This window comes from Ailuropoda melanoleuca, chromosome 20 (genome assembly GCF_002007445.2).
Source record: "Ailuropoda melanoleuca isolate Jingjing chromosome 20, ASM200744v2, whole genome shotgun sequence".
Taxonomy (NCBI): Eukaryota; Metazoa; Chordata; class Mammalia; order Carnivora; family Ursidae; genus Ailuropoda; species Ailuropoda melanoleuca.
The window spans coordinates 1,072,233-1,093,269 of record NC_048237.1 but is presented as its reverse complement, the minus strand read 5'-3'; the positions used below and the strand labels follow the sequence as shown (position 1 = coordinate 1,093,269).

The 21,037-nt window shown below is 37.7% G+C and overlaps 1 protein-coding gene across 11 annotated transcripts in view; it reads left to right on the top strand.

The window, feature by feature from the left end:
- HNRNPC (heterogeneous nuclear ribonucleoprotein C) overlaps positions 1 to 21,037 on the top strand; it is a 57,072-nt gene that overhangs the window by 4,892 nt on the left and 31,143 nt on the right. For 5 of the 11 annotated variants that reach the window (XM_011235516.3, XM_019808555.2, XM_019808554.2 and 2 more), the window contains one exon: positions 606 to 631. The exons of 2 other annotated variants lie outside the window; for them this stretch is intronic. The gene's annotated coding sequence lies outside the window, so the exon portion shown is untranslated. Of the gene's footprint in view, positions 1 to 111; positions 276 to 605; positions 632 to 697; positions 1,351 to 21,037 lie in introns of those variants that run through there. 4 more of the 11 variants (XM_034648622.1, XM_034648623.1, XM_011235520.3 and 1 more) reach the window with 3 other exon arrangements.

The window sequence follows — 21,037 nt, the reverse complement described above, 5'->3', positions numbered from 1 at the left end:
ATGCTTTACCAAAATGTGTTACATGCAATGGACAGATGTTTCTGTCTTGGGGGTTTAGGGCACAACATTTCTGAGGAACTCTGACTCAATCTGTCCCTTCTCCTTTCACAGGGCAGCAAGGCGAACCCCATCCCTACTCACTGGAGCTCAGCTTTGATTTTTAACCTCCCTTCCCCACCCTTCCAGAACACACACATTCCCATTCCAAAACTGATTTTATAAAGACATTTTAAACATAATGATGCAACTTGGTGTGCACTACGGCAAATTTACAGGTGTTTTTTTTTTAATTGTTTCCAAAAACGGGACTTGGATTTAAGATGTAATTTTTAAAATTTCTATTTCTATTTTTTCTGCAGCAGTTGGGTTAGAGGAGGAGGAGCCTTTTAGCCTCTCATAAACTGACCTCTCTACTTCCTCGTGTATTTTTAAGATTGATTGATGATGTGGAAAGGGCTTTGCTTGTCTGCTACTGAGAACTTTACCCTTGCGGTTTTTGTGGAAACTGCTTTTGGAAAAAGAAAAGAAATGAACTTTACTGACTTGACATTTTTGCACCTCCCGTTTTTCTAATCTGGGCTATTTTTATTTTTGTTTTTTTACAGTGAGATTTTTTTGATCTTCAGCTACAGTAAGTTATTCCAATTTTTTTTTTACATTTTTCCTGACTTTCCGCTGATTTCCTTTTTATTGTTGTTACTAGTTACTATTATTTATTTATTTATTATTATACTTAATGATGGTGATGATGATGATGATAATGACACTGATGATTTTTAACCGGATTAAAATCGAGTTTTTCTGAATGTTCATAAGAATTTCTCCGGCCTCCTGATTGACTTTGGAGTTTTGCATCTTGGGAGAGAAAGTGAAGGCATTAGCATTTTTAAGTGGATTGATCACATAAACCTTTTCTCTCCCAACCCCACCCTTGCCCTCATCCCCTTCCCCAGGCTTGAAAGAATTTTACTGGCTGTTAAGTCTGTGACCTTATTTTTCCTGATCTTTAACTTAACTGTTTTAGAGCATCTCTGGACGTCTGTATTTTTAATTTTTTATTTTTGTTTTTTTTATTTTTAATCTTTCATTTGTTAAATTTTTAAACTGTGCTGCAATAAAATGTGTGTGGTACTACTTAACACCTTTGATGGTGATGGCATTTTCCCAGAAAGCCATTTTCCTCCTGTTTCCCTTGAAATCCCATCCTGCTTTTCCTGTACACTACTACCCCTCACAAACCACAAGCTGCAGCAACATGGATGCCCAGCCTGGAACAGCAGCAGCCAGGATGACCTGGAGCCAGGGGGGCCTTCGGAACAGATGCACACCCTTCCTGGGTGATGGTAAGAGGTGTGAGGTCCACTTGGTTTCATTGCAAAGACTAGGAAGTACACCCATTTAAGTCTAGTTGACGTGGTGTAGGTGATAGCTTCTGGAAATATTTGGGTTAAGATTTTGGTGTATCTCGAGATGTTTCCCAAAGGATGCCAGCTCAGTTTTTTTATAAGCTAATGGAGTTATGAGGTTGTTACTAACTTGGGTTGACTGAAAATTTTTGATAATTGGAAAGAGCAGCTGAAGTTCACATGTACTTCAGAATGAAAATGGTTTTAAATAGCAACAAGATAAGGACATATTAGATGGTTTTTTTCTTAGATTATTGCAAATTATTAAAAATTTTCTGTCATTCAGAGTAATCTTCCTTGGGTTTGTGACAATAGTTAGACTGTATTCCATTTAGATTATTCTTAGTGAAATTTAACATGAATCAAACCACAAGAAATATGGCATAATATTAAAATCCTATCTCACTGGGAGGGTTTTTTTTTTTTTAAGGATAGGTAGATTTTTAATTTCAAAAAGCAGTGAAATCTCTTTAACCTGTATCCAAATCAGAAAAGATGTAGGTTGATCTCTCTTTCAGTGATGTCGTAGCCCGGCAAATGTTGGGGGATTTAATGTTCCCAGAAGTAATAGGAAGGAATGAGTACCTAAAGAATTAACAATTTTAGCAGCCTGTAGTATTTTACTTTAAAGATTTACTCATCCATTTTAGAAGGCGGGACAGAGGAAGAGAGTCCCAAGCAGGCTCCGCACTGAGTGCAGAGCTCAATCCCACAACCTGAGCGAAAACCGAGAGTTGGACACCCAGCCGACTGTGACGCTCAGGCACCCCACAACCTGTAGTATTTTACTGACTATAATGGAATATCGTGATAACTCACTCTAGAGTTGCTGTAGTAGATTTTGAGCTGAGAGAAAAAGTGAAATGATTTTTAAAGGCATATTCAGTGCTGTGTGTTACTAGGATAAATCACATCTTCCTTACTTGTGCTAAAAGAATAAAATCCAGTTAAAGTGAACAATGAAGGGATCCTCAGAGGAAAACAGAATGGGAGAAAGTTATGTAAAATGTCCTGAGGTTATCTGGAAGAAGAATGGAAATTATTATGGGTCCTAGTATTACTGATACCCTCTGTTACATGAAAGCTATTTTTGTGTGTTACTCTTCTGTCATTGTGTGGCTGCTGTTCACTATAGGTCTGTCCTTGTTAATTCTGCAAATTCTTGTGGGTCATGTTCTTTTGGGGAGATACAAAAAGGTAAGGTAGTTTTTCAGGGACTTAAAACCTTGTGAGGGAGACAGATGAATGAGACAATGTCATCGTGTGATTAGAGGTAAACATAGAACCTGTAGAAAGCATGTAAAAATGAGTACTTGATTGACTCTTAAAAGGGCAGGGAATGCTTCTAAGGGAAAGGGAACTGAACTGAACCTTAGAATTAAGGCCAGATTATAAAAAAAAAAATTTTAATGCCATCCTATGGAGTTTGTATTTTATCCAAAAACTATGTGTGAGCTATTGAAAGGTTCTAAACCAGGGAGTGAGATCAGATTTTCATTTTGGAAATGTCATTCTGATGGTGTGGAAATGGCTTAGAGAAGAATGAGATTGAAGGTAGGTGATAAGGAAGATAGTAAACTACACAGAAAAAAAATGAGCTGGCCTGGTCAAAAGCAGTGGTATGGGGACTAGAGAGGAGCTTAGGAGGATTTTGTGGTTGCTCTGATAATGAGCAAGGGCTTCAGCATGACTCCCAGGATAGATGTTGGGTAAACAAAGGGAGCGGGTTAGGGTAAGAGGAGAAAGCAGTTTAAACAATTGGTCTTTGAGGTGCTTGTGGAACATTCAAGTAGAGCTGTTTACTCATTAGACGTTTGAGTGCTTATTCTGAAAATCACCATTAGGCTGTGGCATAGGGATGAACAGAACATATTGTGCCCTGTCCTTTTGGGCATTACAGGTCATTGTGGGGAGAAAGTGACAAAGCACTTTATAATCTTGAAGGAAAAGAACAGTAAGATTATAGAAAGGGAACCAAATTTTACAGTATGGAGGTGGGAGGGTGTTGTTAGTGAAGTGACCTTGAATTGATGTTGAAATTAACATCCATGAGAAGTGGATTATCCTACTTGAAAGCACAGGTAAATGGGGGGAAACCTTGGCTTCAGAGCAAGAAATACTACTGGAGAATAGTCACCAAGAATGCATAGAATAAGACAAAGTTGAAAAGATATACAGTTAGCAAGCATGGTGCACAGGTCCTTGTAAGGTCCTTATTTAATATCTGGGTTGTCTTGGGAACAAAAGGAATCTTTTGAAAGGACCTTGGAGAATGTTGAGATAGTTTCTTTGGAATTTTCTTCTGGCTGTTGTCTGGGGGAATGTTAGTAATGAGGACAAAGTTCCAGGAGGACAAAAAATTAGAAGACCTATCAGAGTAGGTCACTGTCATTTAATCTCATGAAAAAAGTAGTAATCTTAGGCCTGGGGATACTTGCCCAGACTTTACAGATGAGTTTTTTTTTTATGTGTATGAATGAGCAGTTGTGATTAGTTTGAAGAGGACAGGTTGATCAGACTGTAGGAAACTACTGATTACTTCTCTAACAACCCATTGGGTAAGACATCACTTCCCTATTTGAAAGGAAAAATGAAGTAGACCCTCAGTTTTTTCATTTTGAAAGTAACCTGGACACCTTACTGTGTATATGTCCATCATTGTTAATGTTCTTAATCATAACGTTTGTGTATCACCATTAGCATTTTGGAGATAAGAATATTGAAATACAGTTTTAAAAATTTGCTCAAAGTTAGGCATACCTAATATGTGGTAACACATGGATTCAACCCAGGTGGTTAAACCTACAGATTTCAACTCTTACTCATACTAGATTGACTGTTCTTTACTTAACGTAATGAAGTATTTTTGAAAAAAAAAACTTCAGGGGCGCCTGGGTGGCACAGCGGTTAAGTGTCTGCCTTCGGCTCGGGGCGTGATCCCGGCGTTATGGGATCGAGCCCCACGTCAGGCTCCTCCTCTATGAGCCTGCTTCTCCCTCTCCCCACTCCCCCTCCTTGTGTTCCCTCTCTCGCTGGCTGTCTCTCTCTCTGTCAAATAAATAAATAAAAAATCTTTAAAAAAGAAAAAAATCTTCAATAGGGCTAAAGTTACCCCCTCCCCCCCAAAAAAGAGACTGCTTTGGACTTCTGTTTTTAAAGAGTTTCCAACTAAAAATCATCATTAATATATTTTGTTTTTAATTCTTACCACTTTAAATGGCATGATAAAGAGTCCAAGGTAATAAATTAGGTCGATGTAGCTTTGTGATGTAGGTTTATAAAATTTTGTAATATGATGTGATCATATTTCAGGGAAGTAAACGCATTTTAAAAGTGAGTTTTAGTTGAAGAAATAAGGTTTAAAAAAAAAAAAAACCACACACACACATCCCAGAGTGGTGTATTGCCAAATCCAGCAGTCTTTTTTTAATCCTCATCACACTTGACCAGTTGAGCCACTTTCCTTCTTGAAACATTTTTTTTATATATAGTTTCTAGGTTTTTGTTCTGTTTCTGGCTTTTCTTTCTTCCACTTTGTTGGAGTATTGTGTGTTCAGTCCTTCAACTTCTCTTTTTTACTCACAGTCCCTGGGTCATTTCATTCAATCAGATGATTTTATATACCGTCTATAAGCTGATGATTCCCACCCTTGTATCATCAGCCTGGACTTCTTTTGAATGACATGCCAATCTGTTTAGTTACTGAGCTGACTACTCCCTTGAATGTTAACTACATCAGTTTAAAAGTCCCAAACTGGGCTCCTATTCTCTCAAACCGGTAATGCCCGTTTCAGTTAATAAAACTCCAGTTTTTATGTCATATAGGTCAGATTTCAGTTAGCCATCCTTGTCTTTCACTTAAACCTCATCTTTGGCCTTGTGGAGTAACCTGTCAGCGCTTCCTTTAAAATACAAGTATTGACCACAGTGCCATGGCTTGGTCCAGTTTCAGGCTGCAGTTAGTTGTCTTTTGTGCATTATTAAATGGGTTTTGGTTTCTTTTGCCGCTCCCCACCAGTGTGTGGTAGCTAGATTGGTCCTACTCCATTGTAATGTTTAAAAAATGGATTGCCTGAAGGTGTTGCTTCTTGAAATTCAATAGCTCCCTATTTTCAACGTTAAAATTAAAAATTCACCGTGATTTAACAAAATACCCTACATGATCTATTGTGTTCCTCCTCCCATATGAATAGTACACTTTACAGTATATTCTGCTCTAGCTGCATTGCCTCCTTACTGAGTCTTGAATGCTGGATGGTCCTATCTATGCTTTTTCTTGGAAGTTTCTTCCCTGAGACATTCCTAAGTTTAGGTTCCTCATTTCATTTAGGTTCTTAACTCAAAGATCATGGCCTCACTGATGTTTTCCCTCACTTAGCCCTTCAAGCTTCCCCCTCCCCACTGGTTACTCTAGCACTTTGGACCATTGCACATATTATAGAAGTTTATTGTCTATGTAAAGGTATAGGGAAATATCTTGAAAGATACGTGCAAAACAACATTGTTAGGATTGGAAGGAAACTTTGTGCTTGAAGAGTAATATAAATAGCAACACAATACTTTGTTTCTCATTTAAAGACAAAACTTAACGTAGATAGGCTTCAACTCTTCTGTGACTGGGTGTAAATGGCTACAGCCTCTGTGGTAGGGGTTTGGTTTTATAGTTAAGTTGAAAAAACAGCTTTAAAATAGGTCTGGCTGTGGTGGAATGAATCAAGTTTTCATTTGAGGGCATAGGCTATTGTGTTTCCTGTGATGGGGCTGTAGACAAAATTTGGACAAAGTAGGCGTATATAGGCTTTTCCAAAAGTCATTCATACATAACAGCACATCCATTCAAGTAGAAAAAAATTTTTTTACTTCATGTGAACATTAACATAAAATGAGTAGAAATCTAAAAATTTAAATAGCTGCATGCATTGCATACTTTCACAATATTTTACTTAAATAGAACTCAATTTTGGGCCCTTATGTTCTTCCTGTTTTTCCCTCTTATAAACAATTGAACAGTCTGACAAAATTTTGTAAATACCCTTATTTTTAGATCTGTGTATGCATATATCGTGCTGTTTTCGTTTTATTGTGAAAAATTCTGAAACATAAACAAGAGGGCGGAGTATAATCTCTATGAAGTTGTCCAGTTTTAACAGTCCTTGGGTAATCTTGTTTCATCTATACCTGTATCTACCCTCTCTGCTTCACGTTACTTTGAAGTAAATCTTCATATATTTCATCTGTAGGTATTTCAGTATGTATTTTTGAAAATAAGGACTTAAAAAACGCAGTCATTGTCACACAAAAAGTATTTAAGACCCTAAAATACTACCGTGTGGACTGAGAAAGGCATTCCCCAGTTGTGTCTTATTTTTGTGGGAGTATTGGTTTTGTGGAGTGATTGATTTTTGCTTACATGTTGTGTGGTTTTTGTGTGTGTGTGTGTGTGTGTGTGTGTGTGCATGCGCGCACGCGCTTGGTCCTTTCTGGACTTTGAGAAGTTCTTTTATTAGGGATAAATTTAGTTTGTTTTTTTTTTAATTTGAGAGAATCTTGGCATGTTTATTCTCATTGGTGATAAAATTGAGGTCAGGGTAACAAAAGGTGGGATTCCTGTATATATATTAATTTTACTATTCTCAGACTTAGGTATAATCCTGTGTTCTAGCTGCTTAGGTCTGAGTGATGGAGAATGTTGTAAATTTAAGTTGGATTTCCTTATTAAAAATAATTTCCTTATACAAAATTATTTTTCTCTACTGGTCCAAGATCTTTTATTTATAATTCAGAAATTTAAAAATTTATGGAAAATGTTTTCATTAGCTTTACACTTTGGTGACAAGCCAGACCTCAATTGACATGAGATTATTTATAGTCTGTTACATTAAGTGACTGATTATGCATATTATTGCAGAAATACTAATATATTTGATTCGACAGATATGTGCTTCCCCAGATCCCACTGGGGTACAATACAACAAAAAAACACAGTATGATCTTGGTAAATTCTGAAAACTCTTGATTTTTCCAAGCACAACTCCATGATAGACTTCAAAAGTATATTTTGTTGGAACTCAGTGAAAGATAATAAAAGAAAAATTAAATCTTGGAAGTAAGTATTATTGACTCTGGCTATTCAGAATCTGGTCTATGCTCCAGCAGCAGCAGCAAAACACGTCGTCGTCGTTGTCGTCGTCATCATCATCATCATCATCATTTGGAAGCTTCATAGAAATAATTTCATGCTCTCTCCCAGAACTGTAATTGATGGGTACAGTAGAGAGAGGGACTGGTCTGGACCACTTGCATTCCTTTTTATTGCTTGCTCATGATGTAGAAATTTTGATGGGCTTTCATGCAAGAATTTTTGGTGTTTGGGAGGAAAGTCAAGGATCATGTTGCGGCTCGTTTTATGTAAATTTGAAATAATACAATGTAAAAAATAACCATTTTATGTGTAAGATTTGAACTAATTACGCTCCCCAAATTACAAATAGGATTAAGAATCAAGTAATCTCAATAACATAATAAAAAATTATTATAAAAAATAAAAATAAATGAAATTTAAAAAAAAGAATCAAGTAACTTCAGACAGGCAGACTGGGTAAATGGTGATACCATGTAAGCTAGTAATCAAAATAAATGCCATCCTGAAATATACGTATTTCGAATTATCGGAGCTTTTAGGCAAATCGTATCTGGTATGATGTGACCAGTCTGTGTTATTTCTTGGTGGTAAATGATAGCTGAAGAGTAATATTTTTAAAACAATTTGCAGGCCACTGTAGAAATGTGATTATAATACTTGGAAGCATTTTTTCCTTTTCCCCAACCTTTTTTTTTTAAGATTTTATTTATTTATTTAACAGAGAGAGAGAGACAGCCAGTGAGAGAGGGGGAACACAAGCAGGGGGAGTGAGAGGAAGAAGCAGGCTCCCAGTGGAAGAGCCTGACGTGGGGCTCGATCCCAGAACTCTGGGATCACGCCCTGAGCCAAAGGCAGGCGCTTAACGACTGCGCCACTCAGGCGCTCCCCTTTTCCTCAACCTTTTAAAGAAAATATTCAAACATACAATTAACAGTATAATGAATTTCTATATTCCTTCCACGTAGATTGCCATGGTTCCATTTTCTTTCAGTGTTATTTGCTAAACCATTTAAAGGAAATTTCTGATTTAAGACCTAAAATTTAAAGCATGAATGTCAGGTATAGAGATAGTGTTCTCCTGACTAGGTGTTTATACAGATTAAACTGTGTATTCTCATCACATAAAATTTTAGTTACACTAGCAGTAATAAGTCATTGAATTTTTTTGCTGCTTATTTTTATATATTGCATATGTTCTTGATGTTTTAGTTCCCAGTTGAGATTTATTCACCTTACTGAAATAATTTTGAAATGCTGATTTTAATTCTTTTCCTGTGAAAAGCATTTTTTACATATTTCTTTTTTTTAATGATTTGAGAGCGTGAGCGAGAATGAAAACACAAGTGGGGGGAGAGGGGAGAGAGAAGCAGACTCCCCGCTGAGCAGGGAGCTTGAGGTAGGGGACCATCCTGGGACTCCAGGAACATGACCTGAACCTAAGGCAGATGCTTAACTGACTGAGCCACCCAGGTGCCCCTTAAATATTTCTGATGATTGTTTGATACTTGTAGATTTGGGAACTTCTTTTTTTTCAAATGACTTAAAATGTTCCCAAAGTAAACAGGTTTGTCAAAGGGGAGTTTCGCTATGTAGAAGCTGCTCTGGTTAAGACTGTGATAGGCTTCTAAAATGCTGGGGTTTTCTTCCTTCCTTTCTTTTAAGATTTTATTTGACAGTGTGAGAGAGCACAAGCAGAGGGAGCTGCGGGGGGAGGGAGCCTGATGCGATGCAGGGCTCAATCCCAGGATTCTGGGGTCATGACCTCAGCTGAAGGCAGGCACTTAACTGCTTGAGTGACCCAGGCGCCCCCCCCTTTTTTAAAAAGTTTTTATGTAATCTTACGTAATCTATGCATGCATTGTGGCGCTGGAACCCACAACCCCAAGATCAAGACTTACATGCTCTACCAACCCACCCAGCAGGTCCCACACCCCCATTTTAAGTCTGACATAACACTCTGAATGAAGCAGAGGAATACCATTTAATAACGGCACAGTTGATTATGGAGGTTGAGACTGTAGAGAGAAGTGTCTGTATTTGTTGGGACTACCAGCGAGAGACCCCAAGTTTATGAAACAATATCCAGTGAAAAATTTGGTCTACAGATGGCCCTTTTTCTTGATTTTATATAGTTTTTTTTTTTAAAGATTTTATTTATTTATTCGACAGAGATAGAGACAGCCAGCGAGAGAGGGAACACAAGCAGGGGGAGTGGGAGAGGAAGAAGCAGGCTCATAGCGGAGGCCTGATGTGGGGCTCGATCCCATAATGCTGGGATCACGCCCTGAGCCAAAGGCAGACGCTTAACCACTGTGCCACCCAGGCGCCCCGATTTTATATAGTTTTGAATTGCTCTTGTGGAAGAGAAGCACTCAATCTTTCCAAATTCTGTTTAGGGGCTTATAGAAATCTTTGCAGACTCTAGGCGAAGCTGTGTATCAAGTCATTATATCTCAAGGTAGCAGTAAGCTATCTTCACAAAATGAAAAAATTATGAAAGCAGTATGGTTGTTGAGGAAAAATTGAAAAAGTATTTAAAAATTTAATACTACTACATCCTGAGATGTCTTAATGAATAACTTTTTGGTAAGGCTTCCAGTCAGCGGTTTCTGGGTAGTTGAGTTACATGTGGATTTATTTTTGACTGCACAGTGGGGAGGTTGGTGCCCCTAGCTCCCTGTGTTGATCAGGTGTCAGCTGTATACTGTGTGTGCTCCTTAACATCTTGAACATCTCTTGGTGTCAGTACATTGCCATTTTTAAATAGTTGCTTGTATTCAGTTGGATTGATGTACTGAAGTTGTTCATTTAGCCAGTCCCATATTGTTACACTTTCTAAATATCCACATCCTTGTCTCCTTAAAACGAGTTCTCAGAAGTGAGATTATTGAGTCAAAGAACAGTCACAGGATTAAGGCTTTTGATAAAAGTCCAGCTGTCCTGTGAAAATACGGTACCAGTTCATAGAAATAATACATGAAAATGACTTGTAATTTAAATGTTTTTCCTTCTTTGGTAAGTGAAGTATAGATAATTGGTTTAATTTATATTTCCGTTATAGTGATGTTGAATTTTTAAAAAATCTCCATGGACCTTTAATAGTATTTGCTAATAACCTGTTTGCATCCTTGGCCCTTTTTTTTTTTTTTTGGTATTTACCAATAATAGTAAATGATGTAGTAATAGCAGCTGCTGCAGCAGCAGTACTTGCTATGTGCCAGGCCAGCGTGTCAGTGTTTTCTGTACTTAATGGCTCATATCTCACCTATGAGACAAGTACTGTCAGTGATACTCATTTTACAGTTGAAGAATCTGGTTTTTGAAGGGATTGACTTCACAAAGAGTAGTGTACAAGGCTATTTGACCCCAGAGTCTCAGAGCTCTTAATCGTTAGGTTCTTTTATTTTCATGTGTCTTTGTATACATTACTGAGAACTTAAATTGTGAACAAGTGTGTATTGCAGACATCAGGAGGTTTGTTGGTTTTTTTAGTTTTTTTGTTTTTGTACTTTAGTGTGAGGATGTTCTGAATTTTTATTTTCTATTTAGGAAGTTCTCAGTCACTGTTTTAAGCGAAGTTTGGTCATGGTGGATATGGTTTGAATTTGTGGGGATAGGTATCTTTGTATCTTTTTGGTTTAAAACTTTTTTTGAAAATAGTCTAAACTTTTTGTTTTGCAGTTTTTTGAGTTATTAAAACAGGTACTGCTTAAAACTAAACCAGGGTAGGGATTTTCAGTGTACAGAAAATATGCAAAAGGACTTACCTGTTGGGACTGTTGGTTGTCATTGTTTTAAAACTAGTAGATAACGTGAAAAAAATTGCTATTGAAGGAAAATTGTGTTAATATTATTAAACTTTTAAATGATAAGGGCAGGACTTCTCAGAGGATGGTGAACAAATCAGTGAAGAATACATAATTGTAAGAGATTAATACTTCAAAAATTAACAAAATCAAAATCTGAAACTTTTCTTCAGGCTGGAACTAGGGATAGTGAACAGGATAGAAGAGGATGAAATGGGGGCGCCTGGGTGACTCAGTCGTTAAGTGTCTGGTTAAGTGTCTGCCTTCGGCTCAGGGCATGATCCGGGCGTTCCTGGGATTGAGCCCCACATCAGGCTCTCCTCTAGGAGCCTGCTTCTTCCTCTCCCTCTCTCGCTGGCTGTCTCTCTCTGTCAAATAAATAAATAAAATCTTAAAAAAAAAAAAGGATGAAATGGTATTTGAAATGTAAAGCCCTATACTAGATGCAAAGAAACCCAACAAAGTAGTTGTCCCAATACAGGAAGTTAGCATTATATTAATAAATGTATAAGAATTAGGGGATTTACTTTGTGACTTCTGCATGTATTGACAATGCAAAAGTTACCAGAAACAGTAGCATCTGGGTAGCATCCAGAGTGTTCCATTCTTGAAAGAACAACCAAATTTGGACTGCTATTGTGTTCAAAGGGACATTGACAGATTAAATTGTATTTGTTTCAGGGCACCATTTTTTATTTTCATAGACGATGGTGAGGATAGGGAACAGTTTGAATAAGATGATTTACGTTAAAGAAAAAAATTAATGCCAATGAGTGGACATTGAAGGAGGGAACTAAAGGAAGATATTGGTTAAAAGCCAATTAAGTTTATGAATTGAGTATTATATTGTGAGTTCTTTGACTTTGACAATTCTCAAGAGGCTAGATTATTAGCAAGGATGTTGTAAGGGGATTTTAACATCCTCTGAAGAACTGTGGGGCAGTTGAACTACCTGATTTAGTTTTTCCCACTTTGACATTCTGGGAATATTTTCTTAAAGACCTTCATTTTAAAATTTTTGTCCTATTACATTACCCATTTATACTTTGACAGGAACAATATTTTATTATAAAAATGCTTATTAAGAAATTTGAAGGAAATATGTATATGAAAGAAAAATATTTTTTAAACCAGTATTAGTATTTTGGTTCATCTCTAAGGTCTTGTAGCTACAGGTGTACCTATACACCTGTATTTCTTATGATATATTTTTAACAATATGTAATCATTACCATATGTAGTTTTAGAGTCTATGTTGTAAACATTTTTCACTTGGTTTTCTGCAACGTGTTTTTGTTAAGTGGTTATGTAATTTTTTTATTAACAGGAATTTATAGAACTTACAGATGTTCAAAGTTTTCTCTTTCAATTCCAAACATAGGATGACCTGAAATTTAACATTGCCAATTGCTTAATTAATGCAAGTATGTAGGCCTGCCCATTGCTTGGCACTTTTTAAGAATTTTCAGAGGAACCTACAGAAACATGTACTGGTTTACTTAGTTACAGCTGTGGGGTTGCCTTGTCTTTTCACCCCATTGTACGATCATTCTTTTTTTTTTTTTTTTTTTTTTAAAGTTTTTTATTTATTCGACAGAGAGACAGCCAGTGAGAGAGGGAACACAAGCAGGGGGAGTGGGAGAGGAAGAAGCAGTCATAGCGGAGGAGCCTGATGTGGGGCTCGATCCCATAACGCCGGGATCACGCCCTGAGCCAAAGGCAGATGCTTAACCTTTGTGCCACCCAGGCGCCCCTGTACAATCCTTCTTAAATTAGCATATCTGACAAAAAAATGTAAGTTTTGCTATTTTCTGGGAACTTGGTAAAGTGTGTCAGCTGGTATATATCATTTTTACGTTTGCTGTAATAGGAGCTTTAAAAAACTTTGGAACAGGTACTATTACATATGTAAAATATACTATCCGTGTTCCAGCCTTCCTGTTCTAGTAGTCACTGCAGATTGCTATGTTTGCTCTCTATATGTGTGGTGGTTTGTTTCGTTTCCCTCCTCAGTGAGTTTAAAGTTTTAGGCATGATATACTTCACTTAGAAACTTGAAAATGCCTGCATCTCCTCTAAGAATAATCTATCTCACCAAAATAATTATCAAGACAATGAAAATTAACAGGTTCAATACTCTTGTATACAAACCATAATAAAATTCCCCGTCACCAAAAAAATGTTGTTTGCAATCCAGTGTCTAGTCAGAGGGTCACACATTGTTTTCTTAATCTAGAAAAGGCCTCTACTTTGTATGTATGTATTTTTGAGGAGTCCCAACCAGTTAAATTGTTGTATAACGTCTCTACAAACTTGAAATTGTCTAATTGTTTCCCTATGTGTGCATTCAAATATTTTACCAAGAATATTGCATAGGTGATGTGTGTTTCTTATTTTGTCACATCAGGAGGCATTTAATGTCAGATGAGTTGGTTTAAGTGGTGGCATTTATGTTTCCATTGTAAAGGTACATTTTTTCCCTTTATGATCCTTATTCTTTTAGGTAATATTTTGAGATCATGTAAATCTTGTTTGTGCCCAGCAAGCTTTTGCCTAGCTATTTTAGTGTACATTGACAGTTGACTGAATTAATTCTTATATTAATTTTTCATGTTTATGATTTATTTGGTTTGCATTTCCTGCCCTTTTTCTCCTGTTCATATTTGTTGGGACTGTTGCATGTTTTGTGTTATTTAGGTTTTGACAACTGCATATGAAATTTTTTGCATTTAAATTTGGATCCATCTATAATTTTATTTTGGTGTACTAAGTTATGTTCTAGGGTTTTTTTGGTTTTTAATGGCTGTGTGATATTTATTGAATTATCTGTTTCTCTCTGTAATTTCTAGTATCTCGAGTATTCTCTTAGTTTTAATTCTTAGACTTAGCAGTTAGAAAGCTTATCAAAAATATGACCACCTTTGGTGCACCTGGCTTAGTTGGCTAAGCATCTAACTCTTGATCACACCTCTGGTCTTGATCTCAGAGTTGTGAGTTCCAGCCCTGTGTTGGGCTCCACACTGGGCATGGAACCTATTTAGAAAAATAAATAAAAAGGGGGGGGCCCTTACCTTTTTGTGTCCTGAGAATGTCCTAAGGCACCACCATATGCTATTTTCTCATGCTAGTAGAACCGTGACCTTGAGATTATATCTGTGTTTTGATTAATATAAGCTTTGGGGATGGAGCAGATTAAAGTATACTGTTCTTTTTGCAGACACAGGGACAGTTCATTGTTAGCGGAAATAATTGATGAATGCAATAAAGATACATAGGCAGAGAACAAAGGAGGGCCAAATAGAGTAATGTGAAAGAGTACCTAAATGGGCAAAGTAGGAATTTAAGTTTGTTAAAGGAAAACAACTTTTTTTCCCATTTCTTTTTTTAAAGATTTTATTTAAGAGAATGAGGGAGAGGGAGAAGCAGACTCCCCGATGAGCAGGGAGCTTGTCATGGGGCTGATCCCAGGACCCTGGGATCATGACCTGAGCCAAAGGCGGTGCTTAACCGACTGAGCCACCCAGGTGTCCCTGTTAAAGGAAAATAACTTAGTGCAGATGATGATGCTCTAAGTAGAAAGGGAAATTTATGGTATCCGAAAGGTACTTAAGAAACTTTGACCAATTGTGAAAGGTAGCGTGAAATAGAAAACCTTGGACTCTAGATTTAGTCATCTTTTTAAAAAACTGCCAACTCGTTGCTGCCATCTAGTGATACTTTGCCTTTTATATTCATCACAGAAAGATAGGAAATAACAGTCATATGGTAGTTGTATCTGATTCAGATTGAATGTATAGGCTAGTTAAGGGGTAGTAATAAAAATTCTAAGGTAGAGTTCTGCATTTTCTTGTCTGAGGCAAGTTATTTCCCTTGTTTTCTAGTTAAATCATTGACATTTCATAAGCCATACAGATGTTGTCTTTGCTTTTTTTTTTTTTTTCCTGGACTAACATACTGTGATATGAGTAAGTATAACTGTGAGTAGCCTAGGTGAATAGGGTGAACAGGTTGAGGATTGGCTGACGTCTTCAGTAGAAACATCTTGTGGCTTGTTACCTATTTTCTCTGATGGGTTGTTTGTTTGTAGCAAATGTGCCTAAATATGATACTGAATATAGTCTGAATAAGTGGCGCTGTTTTGTCAGGTATTTGTCTTTCCAATCCCTTTCCACTAAAGGTGGAGTTACACTACCCTGCGCATAAAGGCAAGGAAGCTAAAAGTTGATTCGAGTTATAAATTGATTTTGTCTCCGCCCCAGCAAAATCCAGCACCATCATAACCTGTTTTTGGACTATTTGAAACCTGTACCTCTCATAATCATCAGATAGTGCAGTCTGCCTCTCCCACCTCACTGCACCTCTTCCCAGCAGACTTTACTTGAGATTTAATGCTAACGAGAAATGGGGTCGTTGTTAAAACATTACCCAAACTTTTAGCTAGATTGAAAATCCAAGATAAGTTTGTCTCAAGAGGGCAAATAATCAAGATAGTATGAGCTTCAGAATGAACAGTTAAAAATAAAATTTTGACAGGTTTGCTTGCATTCTAATCAGATGTAGATTTTATTCATTGGTTTTAGAATGTAATTGGAATGGCAGGAGTGGAAATTGGAAGATTTTATTTTTTGTCAGAGAACATGCACAAGCCGGGTGAGCAGCGCTATCCCTTCTGAGCAAGGAGCCCAATGCAGGACCCTGGGATCATGACCCTAGCTGAAGGCAGATGCTTAACCAGGTGTCCCTCGGTTATTTTTTTAAAGTAACTTAAATTCAGGGGCACCTGAATATATCCACAAATCTTAAGCATTTCTTGTCCTTCACACTGCTACCTCTTGGTATTGTATGTATGTATGTATGTATGTATTTGAGAGAGGGAGAAGCAGACTCCCCATTGAGCAGGGAGCCTGATGGAGGGCTCACATCGGACCCTGGGATCATGACCTGAGCCAGAGGCAGACACTTAACCAACGGAGCCACCCAGGCACCCGGAAAATCTCTTGGTATTACTGCTTTAACATATGAAATCTGTGATTAGATGCATAGATCTTTGTTTAATAAGGCAATAAAGGTAACTGAGTATTTCTAGTTTTGGTAAAGGTAACTGAGTATTCCTAGTTTTGATTTACCAACCAGATAAGACTCACCTTAGTGATCCTTTGATGATAGAAATACTGGGATGAGGGGCGCCTAGGTGGCTCAGTCAAATGAGTATCCGACTACTGAGCTCAGTTTTCAGGTCTTGATGTCGGGTCGTGATTTCATGCTCCGTGTTTTAAAAAAAAATTATTGGATGAAAATATATGTATATATAAATATAAAATGTATCGTATACAAACACCTATGTCCATATGCACCCATGGACTACAGTGTTAAGTGCTACCACCCAAATAACCTTTAGGAAAATTCATTTCATTCCATTGTATTTTAGTGTGTTCGAGTTCTTTTCTGGAAACCAGATCCACTTAATCGTCAGTAGTGAATTAAACAGGATGCACAGTATCCATGGAACATAACTATTTCAGAAATCTACCCTCTTTATTTCTTTTTTTAAGAATTATAATGGTTTGGGGGTTTTTTTAGAGAACGAGTTGGGGAGGGGCAGTGGGAGAGGGAGACACAGAATTTCAAGCAAAGTGAACACTCAGTGTGGAGCTGGATGTGGGGCTGGATCCCATGACCCTGAGTTCATGGACTGAGCCACCCAGTTGCCCCAGAAATCTACTTTCTTGATTTTACTCTTTGAAACCAATTTTAAGAAAGAAACTTTTTTTTATTCTGTGTATTTCTATTTACTTGGATGTTTAAGAAGAACGAATTTGACTTACAATGATTTTAAGGTATCTGCCTGGCTCAGTTGGAAGAAAAGGCACCTCTTGATCTCTGGGTTGTGAGTTCAGGTCTCATTTTGAGTGTAGAGATTATTTACATACATAAATACATAAACTTATTTTAAAAAATAATTTTTCTATTAACACTTGAAACTAAGATAACACTATATATTAACTAACTGGAATTAACATAAAAGCTTCAAAAAATGTTTATTCTCTGAGAAAACAAGGGATTTGAGTGGACTGAGTTCATCTGTGAGGAAGTACACAGCACTTAGAATGTGCCAGAAATTTCCGGTTTTCAAAAGATGGAAGAAGTGAAATTTATAAACTGTGGTTTGAGGAAATGGACTTCCTGAGGAATTGAAGGTGATAAGGATTAACCAAAAGCAAAGTACCCACAGAACATTTTAAACTATGCTCTTTCCTAAGTGTATAATTTTTATGTGAATAGTTAATATATGTCTCCTGTTATTGTACAATTCTAATACTGCTTTTTTACTTTATTTAAAGATTTATTTTATCTATTTTAGAGACAGCTTGCTTATGCATGTACAGGGTTGGGGGGGGAGAGAGAATCCTAAGCAAACTCCCCACCAACCTCTGAGTCCAAAGAGGAACTCGATCCCAGAACCCCGAGATCATGACCCAAGAGACAGATGCTCAGCCAGCTGAGCCACCCAGGTGCCCTTTGACTTAAACATTTAATTACAATTCCCACATTATTTAAAGTGATTTGGAGTTATTTATTTTTTTATATAGTAATCACTACACCCAACTTGGGGCTCAGACTCAACAACCCTGAGACCAAGAGTTGCATGTTGGGGTGCCTGGGTGACTCAGTTGTTGAGCATCTGCCTTTGGCTCAGGGTGTGATCCCAGCATTCTGGGATTCCTGCTCAGCGGGAAGCCTGCTTCTCCCTTTCCCACCCCCCCTACTTCTGTTCCCTCTCTCGCTGCCTCTCTCCGTCAAATAAATCAAATCTTTAAAAAAAAAAAATGGCATGTTGTCATGAATGAGGCAGCCAGGTACCCCGAAGTGATTTGCAGATCATTCTAAAGACTGCAATTGTTGGTAATTAGAATACCACGTTGTTAAAAATTAAAAATGCATGTAGAATGTAGTATGCTACAGAGCTATATAAGGTAAAAAGCAAAGGTTAACCTGTTCTCTTCTGCAGCTAGCTTTATTATTTATTTTACTTCTAATTTTCTTTTAATGATTTTATTTATTTGAGAGCTCGAGCCGGGGGAGAGGCAGGGGAAGAGCTAAAGGGAGAAGCATACTCTCCTGCTGAGCAGAAAGCAAAAACCCTGTAACTACTAAAGCCAATAAAAACAGAATTTTGCCGCCAGGGTTTACATTTGGGAATGACCCTGTGACAGTTCGGAAGTAAATATAATAACATTTAAAGAAAGAAAATGCAATGCTAAAATTTTATACCCAGCCAAGCCGACATAGAACCGACTCTAGGAATAATAGAGGGCACAGGCAAACTTACTACCAACATGCGAGAGAAACTCATGAGTTCTAAGCAATAGATTAGAGATAAGATACTCTAATACTTAAGACATAGTAAAATTTAAGCATTAGTAACCACAAAATAGACAATGTCATTTATAGTCTTCCAAAAGATTCACATGTGGATCTGATCAAGCCTTCACTCCTAGCTTCAAATTTCATGAAAAACAGAAGAATAGTGGAATTGTACTAAGAGTATGAGATTGTGGAATATCCAGACTGGGAAACTTCAGGTCGAATACCCTTTATTCTTCAAGAATAAATTTGAATTTAAAAGGGGGGAAGGGGAACTTACCTAAAAGCCGTAAAAGGGGTGCCTGCATGGCTCAGGCAGTTAAGTGTCTGCTTTCAGCCCGGGCGATGATCTCAGGGCCCTAGGGTCCTGCGATCGCCCCACATCTGGCCCCCTGCTCACTGGGGAGTCTCCCTCTGCCCCTCCCCCCTCCTCTTGTGTGCCCCTCTCTCTGAGATAAAATCTTCTAAAGTGATTACTATAAAGGCAGAATAATAGTTATTTTGGGGAGTTGGAAAGGTTTTAAGAATGGAATGCTGCACTTGGGGCTCTGAGTTTTGAGAGATTATAGAGATTAAGCGACTCTGGCACCTTGAGACTTTTTATAACTACCTTGTACTCACCCATTCTTGGAGCAGTGAAAACCCTTCCTGTTTCAGCTGCTTTTCTTAAAATTTGTTTCCTTGGCTTTCCACTAAATGGTTATTTGGGGCTTCTTCAGTTTCTGAGTCTTTTTGGTTCTTCCACAGTGATAGATACCATGGACACGTGGATGGTTGGCTTCCCTTTACCAGCTTGCATTATGGCATTTTTTTTTTTTTTTTAAAGATTTGATTTATTTGACAGAGATAGAGACAGCTAGCGAGAAGAGGGAACACAAGCAGGGGGAGTGGGAGAGGAAGAAGCAGGCTCACAGCAGAGGAGCCTGATGTGGGGCTCGAACCCATAACGCCGGGATCACGCCCTGAGCCGAAGGCAGACGCTCAACCGCTGTGCCACCCAGGCGCCCCTGCATTATGGCATTTTGATTGGGGTGCCTTGACAACCCAAGCTTACTATCTAGTTGCTTTTATGTGGGGATTCAGAAAGATTCAAAAACTAGGCTCTGCTGTTGCTGTTTTATTCTAGGAAACCCAGGGGACTCCCCCCCCCAGTTGCTTTGCATCTAGTATATTGACTGACCATTTTACACCCCCCCCCCAACAGATTTCATGGGTAAGGTACTTAATGATCAGAGGTAGGGTGAAATGTGACCTAAGCTCATTTGGTTATTTGTAAAACATTGGGAAATAGGTTCCCTTTTCAGTACAGTTTTAAAAAGTGGTATCATTAGAGTGTAAACTCTGAGGAATCTTGTCTCTCTGTGTTTTTCCTCTGAAGTAGCCTTGGTACCTAGTACTTACCAGAAAATAAATATTCAGTGAAAAAAAATGATTAATTTGTAGTAACTCCTATTCTTTAGAAGATGTGTTCCTTGGAGCAGGGTTAATGGACCTTTGTGGGTTCACTTGTCTTTACTGTTGCTCATATCTTGATTAAATCCTTAGTAAGTATGGGCATTGAAAGCTATTCCATTGACTTTAGCCAAACTATTGAAGTTGAGGTCATTATTTATTGTTAACAATTCATGATTCTTTTTTTTTTTTTTTTTTTTTTTNTTTTTTTTAGATTTTATTTTATTTTATTTGACAGAGATAGAGAGGGAACACAAGCAGGGGGAGTGGGAGAGGAAGAAGCAGGCTCCCAGCGGAGGAGCCTGATGTGGGGCTCGATCCCATAACGCCGGGATCATGCCCTGAGCCGAAGGCAGACGCTTAACCGCTGTGCCACCCAGGCGCCCCAACAATTCATGATTCTTGTAGCAAATTTAGTAACCATGTTAAATCGGAGAAAATAGATAAAATACATACTTTAATTCAGAGATGGCAACCATTATTAGCACTTTCTACTTGTGTATCTGGATGTTTCTTTGCCAGCCTTTCCAAGTGGAGTTCCTTGGGTATTAATCCTTGATGTCCTACGGCGTTCTTCATGTGTAACGAATTATCTGCTTCCAGATTGGTACTAGCTATGTACCACCTTTGTAAAAAGTGAGAAAATAGTCATTTAAATCCATTTACATTTTGCAGTTCCAAGGAGTATATTTGAAGGGGACATTAGTATCTGTTGTTGTTTTACACTCTCTGTTCAGTATGCTAATGGCATGTAGAACCATGTCTTTTCCCTCACAGGTAATTGCTAATTAAACCTAGGAAGATTTTTCCTATATTTACTATAATATTTAGAATATATGTTAATTTTTTGTGAAAATATTCGTAGA